The sequence below is a fragment of the Xiphophorus couchianus genome, chromosome 22, assembly GCF_001444195.1.
Source record: "Xiphophorus couchianus chromosome 22, X_couchianus-1.0, whole genome shotgun sequence".
Lineage (NCBI taxonomy): Eukaryota > Metazoa > Chordata > Actinopteri > Cyprinodontiformes > Poeciliidae > Xiphophorus > Xiphophorus couchianus.
Window position 1 is genome coordinate 2,264,468 of NC_040249.1, and position 22,249 is coordinate 2,286,716.

Consider the following 22,249-nt stretch of genomic DNA (forward strand, 5'->3'; position numbering starts at 1 on the left):
TCTGCAAGGCAAAACGGGGTCAAAGCATCGCAGAGATGGAAAGAGAACGACGTACGCCGCTGCACATTTGTGCCAACTTCTTCATCTGACCAAGTTTATCCACACCCAGCGTGCTCAAGGCTTTCCACGGCTCTGTGTTACGAACGTCACTTCAGAGGTTGTGTGGTCTGTGTGCGCGTTACCTTCAAATGCAATGCTTCGAGATCATTTTTTAGGCCGATCATTACAATATTTGCAAGGTGTTACGCAAAGAGTCTTAATAGATTGAGAATATATTTAGAATTTATTTAGAACATATTTGATTTTTAAAGTGAACAGGTTTATAAATGCACTTAAAATAACATCAAAATGTCTAATTCTAGCATAGAATAAGCACACAAATACATTTAAAGTATAAGTGTACATATAGTTGTACTTTAGCACATAAACGTAAATGAAATACACTTCAAGTTGAATTTTAATTGTATTTAAATTCTACTAAAATTTACCAAGCATGAAATCAATTGTTTCAAAATAGCTCTTAAGATTTACTTCACTATAATTTATGAAACATATTTAGTGTGACATTTTAGTACAGTTACGTATATATATATATATTTTCCCCTGGGTAAGTTAACACTAAAAGATGTTTCTCATGCAAAAGGGTAATCAAAAGCAGATTGTTTATTTATTTTTTTTACTGTGGTTTTTGCAGATTGGCTCATACGTTAAGCTCAGGTGAAAACAGACTTGGCCTCAGGAGCTGACAGATGAAGTTGGAGAGTTATACCACCAGCCACAGCCAACCGATAATCCTTTTACTTTGCTTTCCTGACACACTTGTTCATCTCGTGCTTGGGCAGCTCTCGCCATCTGTCTCCTATCTTCTTTTGCTTCCACCACCTGTCTGTGTAAGATTCCCGGACTAACGGCTTTGTAACCCTTTCCTCTCTTTACACAGGTGTGTGATATTTGATATCAGTTTGGTCAGTAATTGCTGTCTTTCACAAGTAGAAGTTTTGTTTTCCACTTGTCCTGTCCTGATGTTTGACTTACATATTTATTATTTATTTATTACCTGCCACCAACAAGCCCACAGGACAGCACCCAGGTCACCCCCAAGAAGTTATCATCCTGGAGGAAAACACAAATGATACTGCATTCACAGCATCAGGCTGTAAAACGCCAGCGCCTCCTTCTACAAACAGGTCTGTCAGAAGAACAGATTTTGCTGGACAATAAATTGTCCCAGAAGTTATTGCGATAAATGAGCATCTATAATGGTAGTGGTATAAATGAAGCAATGAAAACCCGGGTACAAAATGGACCCACTGGGTACCAAATGGGCTAAAAAAGTGTGTTTTGAAGTGGGATAGTCTGCAGGTTTCATATTGGCCCATGAAGGTCCTATGTTGGGGAAAATCTGGGCACTGATTTGGGTCCAACAGGTAAAAGTGCACAAAAACTCATCTGGGAGCCATTTTTCAAGTTCTTAGGGTGGACGTGTTGGACTCTATTGGACCGACAGCAGTTAAACAATAACGATAAAAAATTGTTAAAGTGACTGCAAATTAAAACAAGTCTAGAAATGTAACCGTTACAAAAAAATTATGAGGGCACACATAACACCTTCTTTTTTTTTTCCACATTTATTTTGTCCAACAACTAATAATGTGATTTAATTCAATTGCAAGTCCTAAAAGTGTAAACTGTTGGAAAAACATGAAGAATCAGACTGAACTAAAATCCTTGCATAGTGGGAACAATATGGGGAAAATTCAAAAGCTTTGAATTTTATCTGAGATAAGCAGTGTTTTGTTTTGTTTTGTTTTGTTTTTTCAAAGTGCCGTAACTCGTTTCCAGCTCCAGTGAACCACTTGGCCTTCTCTGCTTCTTCTTGCTGGTTGACTTTTGACGTCAACCTGAAAAACATCGAGAACAAGAAAAAAGTACGTTTAGCACTAGTTTGCTTCTTTGCTGTCATCTATTTTGTCATTCCAGTTGATCGTGCTAAATAAGAACATATGGTTTAGACATTGTTTTGCTACAACATTTGTGAGTACAGTTGGTGTGTAACTGCTCAATGCTAAACTGTTCACTCTTCCACAGGAAAACGCAAAAGGTTTTAAAGAACAGGCGCCCTTGCCTCAAAAATGGAAACGATTGCACTGTAACTAATCTAATTTGCACTTTATTTTAAAAAAAGAAAAGAAATGAACACAATTTCAAGTGTCTGAAGTTAAAAATCTTCAGACAGCATTGAAAACTTGCCCGTCTTTGAGCCTTTTACATCCCCATGTCAGCCAGTTCAGGCGACATGAGGAATTTCATCATCCTTCTTGTGACGTCATCCGCTCCCAGACACCGCTGAACTTCATAAACTTCAACCAAACCAATTTCAGGTGCAACAATGCAATGTGTCCACTAGATGGGGATGTTACGCCTCTTTTTTTTTTGTGCTTCCCTTGGTAACAGATGCAGCACCGGTGCAAAGTGATTTTCAACTTTGTGCCGGAAACATCTTTTACTTTCAGATGAGACGTAATCAGCCCGCAGTGTTACAGAATTAGATAAATACATCTGTGTTTGCCCGTGACACCTACTCACATGGAGACGTCTCGTGACACTGGAAGCTGCTGCTGCTCCTGGCTTGTTTGTCACCTCTGGAAATCAGCCTGCCTTTTCTTTTTCTGCCCCATGCAAGTCTCCTCAAACACCTGGCTCTAGGTTCACGTCAACCTTTCCTTCACAGCATCTGAGGTACAGACGCTCCTTTGTGTGAGAGAGAGGAACACACTCCAGCTGCGGTGAAATAATCCATTCATTCAGTCTGGTGCTGTAGTTCAGCTGAGGCCAGTTCAGTTCACGATTGGTCAGATTCAGGGCTGTTTAGTGATGGCACATAATAGCAGCATCTTTGAGCAGGTTGGAGGACAAACGTCGGTAAATTTGTTAGAAGGTTTTTCCATGAGTATGCTTCAGCGTTACTCCCTGCACTCTGAAATCCTTACGATACATATAAGACATTTTCTGGCATAGTCACTAGAATGTCTGAAGACCGATGGGCCTTGTAGGGCAGCGGTCCCCCACAAGGTCCGCTGCCCGGGGTTAGGTTTACGGCTAAGGTGTGAATTGAGTTTAGGGTTAGGCGTGTACTGATAATGGTTAAGCTTAAGGTAAGAGTCGGAGTTAATCTGTAGAAATTAATGAAAGCTGAATGGAAGTCAATAAATAACCATTGTGAAAATAGAAAGACACTTTTGTGCATGTGTGTGTGCGTGTGTGTGTGCTTATCCAGAGTGTTTCTTTTGGATGAATGGATGCAGTGTTCGGTCAGAGTGGGGCAGAGTAAACAGTCGTCTCAAGACTGGATTTTCCTTCTCCTCTCAGGCCTCGGCGGAGTCTCTTCTGCACCAAGTGGGAGGTTTAGAAATCTGAAGGAGCTCACAATCCTCAACACAGATCCCTCAGCTGTTTCACCAATCTTTTGATTTGGGGATGAGTTACTGTAACCGACTGCTTCAAGGGTGTTTTATCAACCACAGTGCCTTCAAGCAGACAATTACGTCCCGTCAATTAAGAGAATTAGGCATGGTTTTCAGCACTTGTTACCAAGGAACCATCTAAAAAGTGCAGCATTTTATTTTGTAAAACCACAGTGTTCAGACTACACCGTTTGTTGCAATTACAGCTGCAAGGTTTTTTTGTTTGCTGTACATCAAGTTAGCGCATCCAGACACAACGGCGCATGGAGAGGCTCAAATCTTTGCCCATTATTCTTCACAACTCAGCACAAGCTGTGTCTGATTGGATGAAAGGTGCCTGTGAATATTCATTTTTAATTCTTTCGTCCAACAGTCAAATCCACAAGGCTGTGGGTAGGTTGGTGTGTGTATGCGTGTGTTTCTCCTGACCTCACACTCCAGGGTGTGACTTCTGCTTAAAGTGTTCCTTGGAGTTTTGATAGTTGTTGTTTTTCCTGGTAGAAACCAGTTCCTGGCATCCAGCCCTCTTTCTTGTTCCCTGGGATTATTGAGGAGATCTACATATTTCAAGGTCAACAAAGTGAAAGTTGACTCAACTTCGAGAAATGCAGGAGGAAATGCTTCACACCAACTTCAAACAGGGTTGTCCAAAGTCGATCCTGGAGGGTCGGCGTCCTTCATGCCTTGGTTCTCTCCCTGGTGATAGTAACTACCTTTTCATCCACTTGTGTTGAACCGGGGGGGAAAACTAAAACATGGAGGACGCCGGGCCTCAAGGACAGACTTTGGACACAGCAAACACTTGCAAAAGACAGTTTAGTCAGACGTCTACTGACTTCTAAAAGGAACAAAAAAACATCATCCTGGGCTTTTTTGGGCAGCAGTGGAGCAGCGCGACGGTCTTCTGTCACCGTGGTCCGAAAACTTGCACAGAATCCTAACTTTTTTCTAAAGTTTTCTAACTTTTTTCCTAGCCAGTTTTACAACAGCTGGTACTAATGATCGGGCATATGCTCACCTTGGACACCTGCAGCTATCCATCCATCCATCCATCCATCCATCCATCCATTTTCTAACACCCTTGTCTCTAGTGGGGTCAGGAGGGGTGCTGGTGCCTATATCTCCAGCTAACTTTCCAGGCGAGAGGCGGGGTTCCAGCTGCAGCTATTGGGAGTCAATTTATTAAGTTTGCTTGTTGTTGAAGGCAAATGTCTGTCCTTCTCTCATAATGGCATTGCTCGTGACATTTATCAACCAAACAGAACTGTTTATGTGCTCATTTCAAGACAGAGACAGTAACAGACAAAAGTCATCAGAAATGTGAATTTTTCTTGCTTCACTAAAACGACTCTGCTGTCTTTTGGTTATGAATTGGACTTCCAAAAATAGAGTTGCTCTTTCCAGATAAGCCGTCACAACATCTCTGGAGAAAAGTTTGCATGCTAGGGGAAACCCCCCTCCCAACAGCTTTTCATTCCTCTGAGGTCACACGGACTTGTGGTGGAGGAGAAGGTGCTGGTGCTTTCACAGAAGTGCGTACAAAGGCAGCCTTTCACTTGTGAAATCGTGGCGCTGAACAGCAACGTGGGCGAAGACACTCATTTTAGTCCTCTGCAGGACTAAACACTGACGTAACTGCTGGGTAGAGAAGTGGCTCTTCAGCCTGCTAATTGCTCTCTGCACAGCAGCACTTCACAACCTGTTTGTGTTGGACAGGAACACTCCACCCTCAAGCCAACCAGTTCCTCTCCTCAACAACTTGCATAACACAACCTGCTTTAAATGAGACCCAAAATCCAGACTGACGTCGGGAGTCAAACGGGGTCCTCCACTCGGAGATATTCCCAGCAGATAAAAGCTGTTCACATGATTTCCTGTATTTTAAGATCTTGTTTCTAAATATACCATACTGTACTACAAACAGGAAATAAGCAGCTAGAGCTTGCGCAGATTGGATTAAAAAAATTTTTTTACCGTCAATTTCTACCAGAACCTTTGTGTTTGAAGGGAGTTTTCCAAATAATTAATACACTTAAACCCTCAAGCCCTAAAAGCAACAGTCTTTTAAACACAGAAAGGTAAATATAAACGTTGAGAAATAAAAGTTTAGGGAAAACAACTTGTACCATATTTAACTGGTATTACCTGACATTAAAAGTCTATTAAAATGGACTTTTAATGTTATTGGGTTGTGTTAAGTCTCACTAGAGAATGAATGGTGTATTTTTAGTAGCATTACTATTTTATACAGACAGTTTTTAGTCATACAGTAAGTAATGCCATCATAGTTTTCTGTTTCAAGCACCAAGCATCATCAGGTGAGTAAAGTGTCTCCATAGCTTTGCCTTAAGAAAGCTTTACCTTATTGCTGCAGCATTTAAGTAGCAGCCGTGTTGATTCTCTGGCAGTAGTGGACGTGTTTGGTATACAGGCTGAGACGCTCATGCTGAACATCCCCAAAACTGGTGATCAGATTGGGTATTCAGATTCATTTTTATTCATATCCCAATTTGGGAAACTGATATTCATCCAGCCATCCATTCATTTTCTAACACCCTTGGCCCTAGTGGGGTCAGGAGGTGCTGGTGTCTATCTCCAGCTAATGTTTTGGGCGAGAGGCGGGGGTCACCCTTGACAGGTCGCCAGTCTGTCGCATCACGGCAGTCTGAGCACGGCTAAAGATGAGCTTTCATAGGAATTTTTCTTATTCCTATGCATCAATTTTATGCCAGTAGTTTGTTTTTATCTCATACTTGCAGATTAGTTTACTTCCTACTTCAGTGTCACTGCAGGTTATTGATGGTAATCAGCTGATACCCATCATTCGTATGGTTGAGTCCCGTAGTTTTTCCCTCTTTACTGTCTATTGAGCCCCTGGTCAATTTGCCGTTAGCCTTGTAAATCATAGAAAAGCATGTTTTCTCCTGAGAGGTTTTACCTTTGCATTGGATCCCATCCCCGTCCACGGTCTTACCTTTGTCATGTTCGCAGGCAATTTCCTGACTTGCATGCAGAAGCACACTCGAATGCAGTAAACCGAGGTTTTAGTAACAGTATATACAAAATATGAAAATGTGCAGCTAGAGATGCCCTTTTCTCTGAACAGGACAGTGGAAGTTTGGGGGATGATTGCAAGGTGGATTGCTTTTAGGGGGAATGAGCTTACAGTCTTGATGGTGGTTTGCATGCGCTGGAGGAGGCAAAATGGATTCTGGTGTGGAAGTCAGGTCCTGGAGAGGTTGTGGGTTTGAGGTGAGTCACCAGTTCTGGAGAAATGAGAGGATGAACTTTTCTTTCCCGAGAGGTTTGCTGGTCACGGATGTTGACCTGAATGCAGAGAGAGAGAGAGAGAGAGAGCGAGCGGAGGTAAGTTTGACCTCAAATCAAGCTTTAGTAAAACCTCTTGAGATTTTATTACAATCTCAAGAGGTTGTAATAAAGGGAATACTAAAGAGTGGCAGCAGGCTAGAGACTGAAGGTTTATCATCCGGCAGAGAGTGGATGTCCTGCAGCTTCTTATATCCTCAGAGGTTTGATGGAACTGCAGGCTTGCAGTTTGCACAGAGTCAGGAACCCGATCTGCCAAGATCCACTCTAGAAACCAGAATCCCACGCAAGCCAAAACACACTCACACACCCAAGTCCAGACGAGCGGCTTTCTGAACCATCAATCATGAGCACATTCAAATGGTTCTGCTCCCGGGTCTGACTCATTTTCATTAAAGCAGCTTTTCATTTGAGTGAAAGAACATGCTGGGACACAATTTGGCTTAAGTAAAATATAGGTGCAAGAGGAATTCCACAATTAAAGGTTTCCTGTGAGTAGGACAGCTACAAAGGGCCAAAACGCAGGCAGGTTTAGTGGTAGTGATTTAACAGTAGAGATAAGTAGAGACAAGAGAAATGATAATGCCCCGTGCACATGCTCAGATTAAAAACCACAAACCTGTCAACTCACATCCTCCACACTTTCGCAAAGTCGCTATGCCACTGGCTCAAGTGTCACCTGATATATATATATGTTTGTTTCTTCTTTTTTTTTAGACCTTCCCACAAAGAGTTATGTAAAGGATAAATGATCTGTCTCAGATCCATGCTATTCCTGGTAGTATCTCATTTAAATGTACTTTAACATTCATGGATGTTCAGATTAGTCAACCTTATACCAGAAGTTGCTTGTGACGTTTTCGTTTTTAGAGATGAGATGTTTCCTTTCCTCTATTACTACTTTAGCGACTCTTTCCCACATGTGCCCAGCATGCCCTTTTACGGCCCCCACAGAGCAACAGCAAACGACCCAGTTGGGAATGGCTTTAGTGGTTTCACATGAGAAAGGATCATGCTAAGAGCTCCACTCACAGCACTTCCAGCACGTACACCAGCTTCAGTCTTTCTCTTTTGTTGCCCTTCGAATATTCCTTTTTCTGCTCACACTCGTTGACGCCGCAGCTCGTACATGCACAGGCGGGTTACGACACAGCCGACGTCTGTGCTGCCGCTTTGTGCAGCAAAACCTCTTTGGCAGAGGCGCTGTGAGGGAAATCTTAGCTCAAGTTCGAGGCAATGTTTGACACATTTGCATTCGCCACCACCTCCACCACAACCCCAATTCAAGGAAGAAATTTAGGTCGGTCGCAGAGTGACAGATTTCCACATTTAAACCATAATGAGTGCTGTATGTCGTGTTACCGTTACTGCAGGTGCTTGCACGAGCAACAACCTCAACCTGGAAGTGAAGGCAGTGGGGAAAACGAGAGGAAGACTGTGCATTTCACTTGCCAACGAAGAACAAGCCACTTCTTCAAAAGGCCTCTCACACACTTGATGTGGGTTTTTGCTTTGACTCATTGAAGTGTAAGGTATTCTCCTGCTAGCCCAATGATCTTGACACAACATGTGACTGTATCTGTTAAAAAGGATTTTGAAGGGTTCTTAGTAAAGCAGCGACCCGTATAACACATTTACAGCTACTGGAAGAGAAATACTAGATGGGGACGGTACGTCACACAACGCTTTAGGACCGCTAGTAAGATAACTGTTGACTGAAGGAAATGATCGATCCTGGTGGCACGGATTTAAGCCACTCAAAATCTGACAATGGCGAAAGGTTTTGAAACCGGCGCAAATAATGTTCTTCACTCTTTACTCTTGTTGTGCCTTTATGTCAGAGGCTTTTTGAATAATAAACACTTAAGTCTTGATAATGATTCGATAGATTTTACTGAGAAACACATCTACCGTATTCTCCGTACTATGAGTTAAAGTTAAAAGCCTTTTTTGTGTTTTTATATCAGAAAACAACAGAACACCTTATAATCTGGAACACCTTCTACATTGTTCTGGAGTGAAACAGCACCCTCTAGTGATTGAAAATGGATTTTGTGTGGTGCACACATCGCGGAGTGATACGTACTGTGCTTTGACTGACTGACTTATCTGACTTTTGTTTCGCTTAATGTGCCTTATTGTCCAGTGCGCTTAATATGTGAAAAAAGATCAGAAATAAACTGTTCATTGACTGTGCGCCTTATAATCCAGTGCGCCCTATAGTGTGGAAAATATAGTAGTTGCCATTCCTTGCTCTATCGAGCGCCTGCTTGCTGGCGGTCCTGATCCAGCTCTGCACTGGTGGCAACTCGATCCCTTCGTTGAACTCTTTTCCAGTGTTGTATAGTAACGAAGTAAAAATACTTCACTACTTTACTTAAGTATATTTTGGAGTACTTCATACTTTCCTCAAGTATGAAAATTTTTGATGACTTTCACTTTTACTTCACTATATTTCCGAACTTAATTGCGTACTTTTACTCCGATACATTTTCAATGTGTGGTTTAGTTACTCGTTACAAAAAAGCGAGAGAGAGAAACGCAAGTGTTTTGATCCCACCTACTGATTAGCAAGTAGCAAGTAGGCTACCGAACAAAGTCGGTAGCCTACTTGCCTGGGCTTGTTCATCACCTCCAATAGGATACACCTGTTTCGCTTCTCCCATTAAACACAAAGCAAGTCTCGCAATCAGCAGCAGCCACATGGAGGAGGAGACGGAGACCACAACGACTGCAACTACGTCGGACACGGATCCAGGGGAACCACCAGCTGGTGATGAGAGCCCATGGCCTTATTTAAACACAATATACTCTTTCGTGGGTGTTAAAGATTCGTCGTAGCGCATGAGGTTTATGTTATTCCTGCCCGAAGATGTGGAAATTCTATCTTACAAAAACTCCCCGTCCAACTTGAAGAAACACATCGAGGTAACTTATGAAATGGTTATAATCCTCCTGTTTCAGTAACTATAGCTTGGTCACTAGACACTACTGTATTGTGAAACGTTGACCATAAATGAACTTTGTTTGGCATTGTTTCAGTTCCACACGTGGTGTATTTAGCTTAGGCCTAATGTTGACTGTAGCAGGCTACCTAGACTCCTCTGTTCAAGGGGGACAGAAGCCATAGCAATAGCAATTTAGACTAAATTTAAAGAATATAGGAAAGGCATGCAAGTTCAAAACCAGGTTTACAGATGCCAATAAGCTGCATTTCCCTCCCAATTCTTTTTTTCTTTTGCATAGTGACCAGTTGTGTGCACCACCTACTGACTGTAGCATTGGCTGATTCACTGATTTGTGAATTAGAGTAATCGTAACAGCTCTTTTTCTTCATGTTGGCTGCATTTTCTGTACTATTTATTTTTCTCATTTTCAGCACTGACCTTACTTGAAGGGGAAACTTAAGGCTTACAAAAACTTTGTATTTTCTGTCCTGGAGGGTTTACTAAGAAGCTGGTTCAGTTGTAAAGCAGGTTAAGTTAACCTTGTGCTATAGGTAAAGCACCTAATTTTCTTAACTAAATGATGCCTGCAGGTATATCTATTAGCAGGTTTCATTTTGCCTGCACTTGGTTGGGTACATTATTTTAAGTGTATTTGACAAGTTTACCAAAATATAAAAAATGTCATTCAAACTGCATTTGCTTTGTTTTACTTTTTACTTGTACTTTTCATTACATTACTTGAGTACATCCATTTTTACAGTAATTTCCATACTTAAGTACAAGAAGTTTCAGATACTTTAAGACTTTAACTCAAGTAACATTTCAGTCAGTGACTTTGACTTTTACCAAAGTCATATTTTGGAGAGGTACTTATACTTTTACTTGACTCTGAGATTTCAGTACTTTATACAACACTGCTCTTTTCAGGACGCAGTCCACTCACTTGCTGAACATTTTTTTTTGGCAGTTCTGACGTTTTTCTCACAGCACTTGAAACCTCTCTCCCATAAGATGATGATTCAGAAGCTTGTTGATTTTTGTAGAATCAGAATCAGGATCAGTCTTTATTGTCATACAGAAGCACAACGAACTTTGTTTTAGTAGAACCCATCGAAAGAACAAACAAACAAAAGAAGATTAATTTTTGTTGATTTGGGTGGATGGTTAAAAATGAGTAAATAAAATAAACTCAGAAGGACAATGTATGGCAGGAGTCTCAAACTCCAGTCCTCCAGGGCCGCTGTCCTGCAACCTTTAGATGTGCCTCTGCTGCACCACACCTGAATAGAATAATTAGGTCATTAAGACTGTGGAGAACTGATCTACACAAGAAGGAGGTAATTAAGCCATTTCATTCCAGCATTTTGTACCTGTGGCACATCTAAAAACTGCAGGACAGCGACTGGAGGACTGGAGTTTGAGACCCCTGATGTATGGTTTAGTGATTCAGGTTTTGCTTTAGCTACTAAAGCAAAAACCTGGTTTGTGTTGTCGATATCCCTTGCTTTTTAAGAAAGAAAATAAAACGTTGGACAAAACTGTCCAAACATGCAATTCCTCAACCCAAAAATGATGGACCAATGTCTACGAAAAGAATGAACCATAACTGATGTAACGGAGCCACTTTAAACTTGCTGCCACCAAGAGTGGGATGCATCTAGAAGTTTCCCTGGAAAATCCGACTATCTAGATTTTGTGCTTAAACCTATTCCTGCGTAACAGAATAAATGTGGTTAAATTAAGCCATCAGCCAGTGAACGCCTGAAGTGAACCTGAAATGAAAAAGGGAAGTAGATTTTTCTAAAGGTATTTTGTGACATTAGTGTCATGTTTAGAGAGTCATTTTCAGGATTTCCCATCAATGACTGATATTCACAGCCAGTGGTGCTCACGCCAGAGACAGCCTGTCCTTCATACACCACAGATGTCACAAATCACAGGAAATGAGAAAAAGGGGGCACTGTGAGCACAAATATGCGCCTGAGCACCATAGGATTCAGGTTTCATTTCCCCTTCCAGAATAAGGCCTCCTCCTGTACATCAACTTCAGCTACTCATCGCACTCGTGTGTCCATGTGCCTTGTTCACAAGTCACCAGGCCTATATATATATATATATATATATATATATATATATATATAAACTCTAGTACTTGGAAGGCTCAGCTTAGTTATTGGCTTTTGAATGTCGACTGAGGTGGCCGTCGTAAACTACTGGAACAGACACAAAGACTCCTCTGTTGCTGTGGCCGCAATAAAAAGAATCCCAGGAAGGAGAAAGAGAGAGTCTTTTCTGTCCTGACCTTTCCAGGGAAGAGGGTCTGTGATTCATGTTCCCTTTTATAGGCATCATTGTTGCTCTTCCAAAGAACACAGGATCTGATCCTAAAGATGCCATCCTCTATTTATGCACTCATTTTCTCCTCTTTTAGTTCATCTGAATGCTAGCCTGAAGAGATCCCTTTACTCGTCTAGCTAACTTTTCCACTTCTTTTACTTTGATTTTAAAACTCAGTGGGACAGCTGCATAATAATGATGGGTCTTCTCTCGACCCTGGTCTGTAATGTTCAGCATCAGGACCCGACGTCTGGTCCCTGAAACCAGTCTGTAACATTTTCACTGCCTTTAAACTCGCCTCTCCTGCTTGAAAGCTCAAAACTAGTCGCCTGCCTCAAAATTAGACAGCCTGAAACTGAACCTGCCTCAATGACTGGCGTCCCAAACCAGGTATCTACCTGTAAAGTCTAACTAACCCGCCCTGTAAAAACTAAAACCACGCCTCTGGCAAATTTAGAAAAAGTCCAGCAGACTGAGCCAAGAGACGCAAAGGGTTGTGGTGATGAGAGGAGGGGAGAAGTGGGACAGAAGAAGCACTATAGCTAACTTATAAACTTTATTGCTACATTTAGTGACGAGTGAAGTTTCATCAAAAAATTAATAAGTGACAAATCTAGCAACTTTTTTTTTTTTTTTGCATTATTGGCAGCGACGCTCTGCAGCTCTGAGTGAGAAAGTGTGACTGTGTGAGACGCTTTAATACCCAAACGCAGGGCCGTGTAATGTTTTAAACAAACAGCCCTGCCTAACAGGAGCCAACTGTTTAGGCACCGTTCAAATCAGGGGGCCAGCACTGAGATTAGTTTAGGCAAAATATAGAAGAACTAAACAACTTTACGTACAAATGTCAAAAAGACAGAGCCCTTCCTAAACTATTTAGACAGCTTATCAACAGCCAAAAGTTGATTTGGGGGTTAGTTACACTTTAACATCAGGCGCCCTGCTACAACCTCAAGCTAGGACCCTGCCAAACAGGTTTCCTGCTTCAAGCCCAAAACAAGGTCTCAGTCTTAACGTCAGGAACCCAACTACCAACTCAAACCTAGTTTCCTCTCTAAGGTGTCCCAGTACCAGTTTCAAGGTTACGATCCCAGATAGGGTCTGAGATTAACGTCTGCAACTCTAAACTGAACAAATTAAATGTGATCATTTTTGAACTGCAGTCGCATGCAAAACATTTTTGCTGGAACGTTTTGAGATCATGTCATGACGCGTTGCTTTTTGAGATCTTTTTAACCTCCTGTACTTCATCAGTCAGCTCCTCTCTGCGGGGACGGGGGGTTTCGTACCTCTACAGCTGGGTAGTTACTTTTCACAAAGGTCCAGGTTGGCTTGGGTAACGTTGATGAGCAGAAACAGAAGGGAACAGATGCGTTTTCACCGCATCAGTTGGTTATTGTGCCTTCATTCGGCATTGTAGAGCCTAGTATTACATCATGAAAAAAAAACTAACAGCTATTGATATGTTCACGGCAGCTGAAAGCAATGTTATCTCCTCCTGATAATGACTGGAGAGTTACTACGACCATGAACATCATTTATCTCCGTGGAAACAGCTTGGTAAATGCTGATAATTGTCTGAGAGAGCCTTACTTTAGAGGGAGTGGCTCATTAGAGATCTGGTTTGAAACTGTTGGTGTGTGTGTGTGTGTGTGTGTGTGTGTGTGTGTGTGTGTGTGTGTGTGTGTGTGTGTGTGTGTGTGTCTATAGAGAGCCTGATTCTTTGACTTCTTGACAACCAGTCACTCCGGCACCCTGGCTGCTCTGTTCAGGTCCAAACTGGCCGATTAATCTGTTCTGTTCACGACGCCTGTTGCACCTGGTTTATATCGTAGCTACACAGCGCTAACTGGTTGTCAAAAAGAGCTAAGCCAGATGTATTAATTGATACATACGATGCTCCTACAGCTTGTCTGTGTTGGTAAAAAAAAGAAAAAAGAAAAGTTTCATTTTTCAAGGCTTGTGTCACACCAATGAAAGAACACAGCATCTGTGTGGCTGTGGTTCTATTTCTATTAGTCTCAAGTCAGTGTTGATCAAGGACGGTGGAGAAAAACCAGGATCTGGATATGGGCTCTCTGCCCAGGACTTCCTGTAAAGAAACGAGCCTGTGTACAGATGCCCAAACAAAGCACAGGGTGGAGCGAATGCTTTCTCCTGATTCAGTTTGCAAAGAACTTTTTGCTTTTTTTTGCTTTTCCTCGCCTTGTCTTTTTAATACATGAAAGCATCTTTAAAACATAACAGTGAAAGCAACAAAATTAAAAAAAAAGTAATAAAAGAGCTAAAATCTTCCTGCATCCTGGTAAGTTTTGTAAACTCTTTTTTTTTTCTTTCTTTTTTTACCAATTTCTGCTGCAGAAATTTATTGGATGTGATGCATTAGGAGTTTCTGACTTCTTGTTCAAAGGTTCAAATCTGATTCATAAAAAATGCTGTTAAAATTACAAGTTATATACAAGCCAAATAAATGTTTCTGACATTCTATTGAAACCTTTATAACTTCAACAATATATAACATAGAACTCAAAACTTAAAGGAAATCTTACTTTCTGATTTAACACTAGGAGGGCCGAAGGTAGTCCACGTAGACAACACTCCTATTCAGTCTGAGATTGTCCAAATGGCCTAAGTACCCTTAAGTACCCTTAAGTACCCTGGTAATGGCCTCAACGCATCTCACAGTTGCACAATTGTTCCTTAGACTTCGACTTCGACTTAGACTGACTTTGTTGTCATTTTCAATGCACAGGGTGTATACAGAACGAAATTTCGTCATTTTTTCTTTATTTCAAAGAGAAACATTACTCATTTCTTTTAGAAAAACCTTTGCATACTTTTTGAAACAGATTGTATGTTTTGCAAACTCTATGTACATTTGGCAAAATGACCTGGATAATGCAGCACAACATCATGGATCAGCTGCAAAAAGTCACATCTCTCCAAAAACACTTCATGTATGCTTCAAAACTAAACTGACTAGTTGTAGGTATCATAGATACCCACCCCCAACATGGACTATTCACATCCCTACCTTCTGGCCTGACGGTCAACGACCACATGTACAATAGAACAATAGAAGAATAGAAGAATGGATGAATGGAGGCTAATTTGAGCCATCAGAGTCGTCAGTTTGGACAGGGTCTTGAAAACCTGGCCCTCCTAGTGTTAATGCCTTGAAATTGTCTCTTTAGAAACTCCACCTTCAGGAAGTCATCACACGGCTCCTCTGTTAACCCTTTATCAACCTTTTTACCAGCGTCTCACTGAGAAGTAGCTCCTATAATGAGCTCAGCAGATCCGCAGCTCCACCAGGTGTTTGCTAATTGCTGCTGGCTAGTCTGAAGGGGTAGAGTGGGGGAACGAATAATGTCAACTGAAGAGTAGTAGGAGAAGAAAGTAGCATAGAGAGGAAAAGTTTGTCTTCCACCAACCCAAGCCTGTACAGAGACAGCTCAGGTTAGCCAAACCCGCTGGAGTGAGGCATGAGAGAGGCAGAGACAACAGAAAATAAGATTGGACATCGACGTGTAAACATGTCTCAGTAAAAATGAAAAATAAAAAACTGAACACCTGATGGGTTGTGTATCTGTAGAATAACAAAACCATTCCTGTTAAATAACAGAACGCCATAGTGGATACCATAATCCGGTTAAGTACCGATCGCAAAAGGATCAGAGTAATATCAGCCAATAAAACCAGAACCAGACAAGTTGAGGCAGAGATGGACGAAGGTTCTGGTTAAAAGGTTAAATCCGACCAAGAACCGATTAGCTGAATGGCGTTGACTGGTGATAGAGTGGAAATGGTTGTGAGGTTTGAACCCCAGCCCATGTGTGTTCAGACCACAAATAAAACTCTTTAACTGCGACGCTTGAAAGAGAAACTGTATGCAGAAATACTTCATGACTGCATGAATGGTTCCTAACGAAGGAAAGCTTCTGGAGGTGTGAACGCTGAGTAACAAGCCGGGCCAGGAAAGCCCTACGCTAATGTTAAAGTGTTTATTATTCAGAAAAAAGTCACTTTTCATTCCACTTCACACATGGTTTTTACTTGCTTAGCCAGAAACATGAGGGCATTTAGAAAATTTGCAATTTTCATTCACAAACGACAGAACAATGCTCGAGCGCTTTTCTGCTTTCCTTGATTTCTGGGACACCAGAGCGAGAAGTGAGAGAACACCTCACCGACCGCACGCTGCCTGGAACATAAGTTTCATTTCTTGCCAAAACCCAACATTTACTTCACTTTCACTTCACCTAGACGGCTCCCACCCATCCTCCACCAAGTACTAAACACCATCTAAAAGTCATTTCCTCTACTTTCTTTCTTTAGATTCGATACACTACATCGGAGTATTTCAGCTGGAGCATTACTGCCATTTAACCTGACAGTAATGTTTTGGGCCTATTGTCTAGTTAGGAGTGGATGATTAAAACAAAAAGGAAAATGAAAAAATAAAATAGATAAAAGCAACATTTTGTTCAGTTTGTTTCAAAGGGATATGCTGTGATTTATGCTGGGACTTTTCAGAAAACACTACATGTTCAAATATCTCTACTGAGGATCAAGTCTTCCTCTAAGAGAAAAACTACCTCAAGCAAACGTAGAAACATTTCTGAGTAACTGGGGGACATTTTCAAAATTCCTCCATTTTTGATCATTCTTTCACATGCAAAACTACGAAAAAAAAGCCAATTATGTTAATGGAAAGCCAAAGGCATGAATAAATGGGCGTCAAGGTGACTCGGTTTCGTGGAATCCATTTGACTGCAGCAGGAGTTAATTGTTTCAGGGAATGTCCTAGTTTCGATTTAGTCTCTGTCCAACAGGCTTTTCAACTTCTCCGAAGAGTATTTCCAGAAAACTATTTGTTTTTAACTGTGAAACCCGGCAGAAGGAACACTGACAAGTTTCTGCTTGTTGCATCAAAACAAAAACGATTCTCAGACTAAATGGCCAAGATCTCTTCTCACGCTACAATGACGTTCCTGGACCCTTATCTTGCTTCTCGTTTCCTCTTTTGTCCCCTTTAATTTTTGATTTTAGTTGTAAATCCAACTGAGATTAATTTGACTAATCTCAATTTGTTTTATACTAATGCTCTGGTTTGGAGTTGGTCGCTGGAATGTGTGAGAACCCAAAAAATGGCTGCAACTGTCCTGGAAAAAAACAAAAAATTCATTTCATTAAGCCTATCACTTTTTTTTCCCCCTCATAAAATCACAAACGCAAGTTGCAAAACCACACTTTCCGTCCCTCCTCCCATTTGTCATTTCCTGTGTCAGAATCTGTGCATGTATCATTGCTTTCCTAAAGCCACGATTTGTTAGAGCATCATTTTGACCATTAACAAATACCAGCTAATTATAGCTGTGAGAAATGGAAAATTACATGTCATTGCAACAATGTCTCAGAACTGAGAAATGTGCGGTCCTTTTGCCGCATCCCAATTACTCACTAAAACTAAACACAGCCACCGTCTAAGTCAGTGGTTCCCAAAGTGTGGGGAGCGCCCCCTACTGGGGGGGCTGGAAGCGGTATGGATGAATGAAAAAAATTTAAAAATTACACAAAAGTGTTTCATTGTAAAGATGGTTTGTAGGGTGTTTTTTGCAACCTGAAGTGTGAAATAAACTTTAGTGGAGTTTGAAAACAATATATATATATAGGTTTATGTCTGGTTGAACGATGTGTGTGCCCAGTTGATTTTTTTTTTTTTCTTTTTTGGGGGGGATTTTATTGTAATCCATGGAGGGGAGCAGAAAATCTTTGGGAACCACTGGTCTAAGTAATGCACACAAACACATTTAAATGAGCCTGGCCGCTACTTTCTCCCTTGGTGCTTGATTTCTCCAGTAGAATTTCAACCGAGCCAATCAGCAAACAGAAGGAGAAGTCGTGAACAATGGCGACGATTTTCTGCGCTGCTTCAGAAATTCGAGTTTGCCTGTAGTTTTAGCAATGGCAGCGGCGGAATTGAACGAAGCCGTTCAGTTTGTGCTGGCCGCGCTTCCAAATAATGTACTGACAGTAATTAAAGAAAGAATGTACTTTATCAGTCCCAGAGGGAACAGCCGCCTCGTTCATCTCGGCACTTCTCTCTTCGTAGTGAGAATGGTTGTTTACATCTCTGGTCATTTCCGGTAACCTCCATTTTGTCGAACTGGTGCATTTCGTACGTCACAGCCAAACGTTAGCGGGGAGGTAAAATCGCTAATTCTTGGTCAAACAGGCGCAATTTTACCAAACATTAAGGGTTTTACCCAAAGTTTTTGGCCAAACATTAGAAACTGGGTAAAATTTCAAACTTTCAAACCAATCGTTTCTCAACGAATCGTACTTTGTTTTGTACTGACTCTCTCTGCCAGGTAAACCATGCAACAAGGGGCTGGTTTTTACCAGGCTGCCTCTTTGAATGATTGACAAATTTGAGCTAAAAGCGGCTGACATCTTATAACTTCGCAATGATATTTGAAAAGATGAACAACTGACCAAAAAACAAAACCGCAATGTCTTTGAACTTTGTTCTGTAACATCTGATTTGCTGAAGCAACATAAATGTTACTGGCTGCACGAAAACGAAGACGTGATGAAGTAGTTTACACAAGGAGGAACTCATACACACTTTACCATTTTACAACTACAAACTTTAATGTTTTATTGGGATTGCAAGTGATAGATCAACACAATATTTTTAAAGTAAATACTTAATATCTTTATGGCTTATTTCAAATGTTTTTGATACTTATATGTGTTAAAGATCTTCCAGAACAAAACGATCACTGGTTGACCTTATTCAACCCCAATGGCTTGTGTTAAAACTTTGTTTCCCTGACAGCACAGAGACTCTGATGTCACACGAAGGACACAGACATCTTACCCACCTGCGGGTCAAGCCTCCCACCTGAAGCAAAGAAGGACACACTCCTGTGGAGCTTTCTCATAACGGTGTGTCAGACGATATGCCTGGAAATCCCCTGACTGATCACAATGAAAGCAGCACGCTGTAGAAGTGGGAGGCTTTAATGTTTGCAGCTTTTGTCCTGAGTAGCGAGTCAAAAAAATGCTAGGTGCCGCTGTCCCATTTTGTGAAAACGTCAGGTTACTTAAAAAAAAAAAAAGACGTCCAGTGAAATTAGTTTTTGCTTGTTAATTTCATCCCATTAAAAACATAAACACAAAACGTGCCAGAAGTGATCACAACTGAGCCTGGGTTATGTTTTTTTTTTTAAAGTACAGACAGCAGTGAGCGTAAGTCATATTTTCATCAGTAATTAACCTTCTTTGGACATTTTAACACATTCTTACTGCTTTACGTCGACAATACTTCCTCTACGTAATAATATATGGAAGGGGGGGAAATGTCACTGATTTATATTGTTACTTTTAAAGAAGCTGTAGGTTCAAATCCAAATGATCAAAACAAAATTATATACAGATGGAATACTGGTAAGTTTTCACTGTCACAGCTCATTTGTTTGTGTACATGTATGAATTTACAGGATGTTGATCAACAGCTGGGTTTTTGTGTGTGTGTGTGTGTGTGTGTGTGTGCGTGCGTGTGTGTGTGTGTGTGTGTGTTTTGTTTTATTCTGGTTTCCACTAATCTGCCACAGCTCTGCTCTTTGATTCCAGGCCGCATCATGCCGGGTGTCATGTCTTATGTTCTAGCAAGGAAGCTGATCAGTTTCGATTTGCATCTGGATGGAGGTAAAACGCAGGATAATACAGGAAGAAGAGGGACCACAACCCAAAGATATACAAATACAGTTTCAGTGGAATTACTTAAATCCAGACAGAAATACAGTTCAGAATCTGTGGACAAACTGTGGAGAAGACCGTGGCAGAAATTTGCAGCTGTAATTGCAGTGAGAGACGGTTCTACAAAGTATCGACTCAAGTGGATTTAAATACAAATGTCTGCCACAGTTTGCTTGATTTAATTTGAAATAATCTGCGCAATCATGCATTACTTTGTGTTCTGTCAAATTAAGATTGACGAAAATGTGAAAAGGTCACGAACAGCTGCTGTGATGCTCACCATAATGGAAACGCTCTTCATTTTTTGTTCCACTTCTTCTTTCTTTTTTTCTCTCCAAATGACATTCCAGGAACACATGTTCCAACCACAACGGAAAACTCCATTTGTGGATAATTGCGAAGCTTTTAGGAGAGAACTTGGGAGACCACAGCTGAACAGCGTGGCGTTCGCAACGGCAGCGGTCGCAGTGGATGGTGTCTGAGGAATTTCCTGACTGTGGGAAAGTCCTAATAGCAGCAAATTTGCGTGCTTGTTTAATTGTTTTCCACAGGAGACAAAGAAATGCCTTTAACATTAAAGGGTTATTTTGTGCATTTTAAAAATAATTAAATAGCAAATCATGATTGATTTGTAAAAGGAATAAGACGGTAAAGCATCCGAGTGGGTGAACACTGTTTGTAGGCAATGTAAATGTTTTGCTAAGAATCAGTCTGAAAGGATCCAAGGCATGCTGTTTACAATCCTCAGGAGCAGAAAGATGGGGGGGAAAGGTCAATATTTCAATGCCTAGCCTCTGCTCCTACACATTTTCCTTTGGTAACGCATGGAAATGAAATCTCTCGATAATCGTCAGGCTTCTGCAGAAGCTCACTGACAAGCTGGAAGGTGTCTAAAAGATAACAGACAGGCCGCAGGAGAGCTTCCTTTCTGTGACGCACAACAATACGGCTGTGCCTACGTCAAAAAGAAACTAAATCAAATTCTCACTGAGATTGCTTAGTCTAATGGGTGGACAGGGGACGTCAATTCTTTACTCCTGGAAATGTTCTTCAGGTGATCAAAGGCCAACTTTGTCACTGTCTTTATGTTACTCTGAAAGTCCAGGTCTGAGTCCATCACTGCACCCAGATTTCTGGTCTGATCGCTATTTTCTAGCTGCAATAACTGCAGCTGTGTGTTGACTCTAGATAGATTGTTTCTCGTCCAGGTCAAATGATAGTAACTTCAGTTTTGTTTCTGTTCAGCTGGAGAAGGTTATGGCATCTAAGCATCTGATCAGTGCTTGGATGGGTTTGGCGCCACCCGGTGACCTTGTAATGTAGAGCTGTGTATCATCTGCATAGTTATGATAGCTGATCTTACTTCTTGTTATAACCTGAGCTACAGCCCGGTCCCAGGATTGAGCCTTGGGGTTCCCCACATGTGACTTCTGCTGCGTGTGACTGCTGGAGGCAGCACTAGTCTCTTGCTAACCCCTGACTAACTTGTGATAGAGAATGGAAGGATTGATTGTTGATTTTCTTTTATATATATATATATTTGTTGCATCAAACATTGAAAGCTTTAGCAAAATTTAAGGAGCTAAGTAAAATGTCCAAATGTAACCAGGTTGTATTTGTACTTTGGTACACCAAATCTTACTAAGATAGTTTTGGTTCTATCTTATTTTTCCTTCTGTGCTACACTCAGATCCGTTTACCAGTTCTGACCAAAGCTTCTCAGTGTCATTACATAGAGAAATAATGAGATTTGGTTAAGTATAAAATAGGCGTTAGTGCTGAAAATAATCACGTTACGCGTTACAGAGTAACATTCACATTCCAGCACTGAGCCCGTTCAGCACATCTTAAGGGTGACCCCAAGTAAAGCAAAGATTGTAGCACATGTTCTGTTCTCATTCTGCCTTAATCAGTTTTTGTTTATGTGTAACATAGGAGGTAAGGTAATTTTATTTATATAGCACATTTCCAGCAACAAGGCAATACAAAGTGCTTTATGTGAATTAAAAGGAAATACAAAACAAAACAACAAACCAGAGGAAAGAGCAAAAGAAGAAAAAGAATCTAATGTTGATCTAAAGTATGTAAACTTGGTGCTCCTGTTCAGGGTTGCCAGATAAGTATCCTCTGGTCTAATTCCATCTCTGGGTTGGGATAACAGGAGTCTAAAAAGAATCTAATAATGTTGAGCCAAAGTATGTAAACTAGATACTCCTACTCAGGGTTGGTAGATAAGTATGAGTAAGTATCCTCTGGTCTAATTCCTTTTCTGGGTTGGAGGAACAGGAGTCTAAAACATAGTTGCTGAGGTTGCTGTCTCCAGTCTTAAATGTTATGGTTATGTAACAAGCAGCAGTGTGCTTGTGAGCAGCTAGAAGAGATAGAGAAAAGATACAAAAAAAATGT

At 41.0% G+C, this 22,249-nt stretch overlaps 1 long non-coding RNA gene across 1 annotated transcript; it reads right to left on the reverse strand.

Annotated features, from left to right (window-relative positions):
- Positions 1–608: 608 nt before the first annotated feature.
- LOC114138500 (uncharacterized) lies at positions 609–21,359 on the reverse strand. Its single transcript, XR_003594222.1, has 3 exons — positions 20,124–21,359; positions 2,587–6,791; positions 609–1,901 (listed from the first exon to the last, which is right to left on the reverse strand). It is a non-coding gene; the product is annotated as an uncharacterized LOC114138500 (long non-coding RNA).
- Between the last annotated feature and the right edge of the window lie 890 nt (positions 21,360–22,249).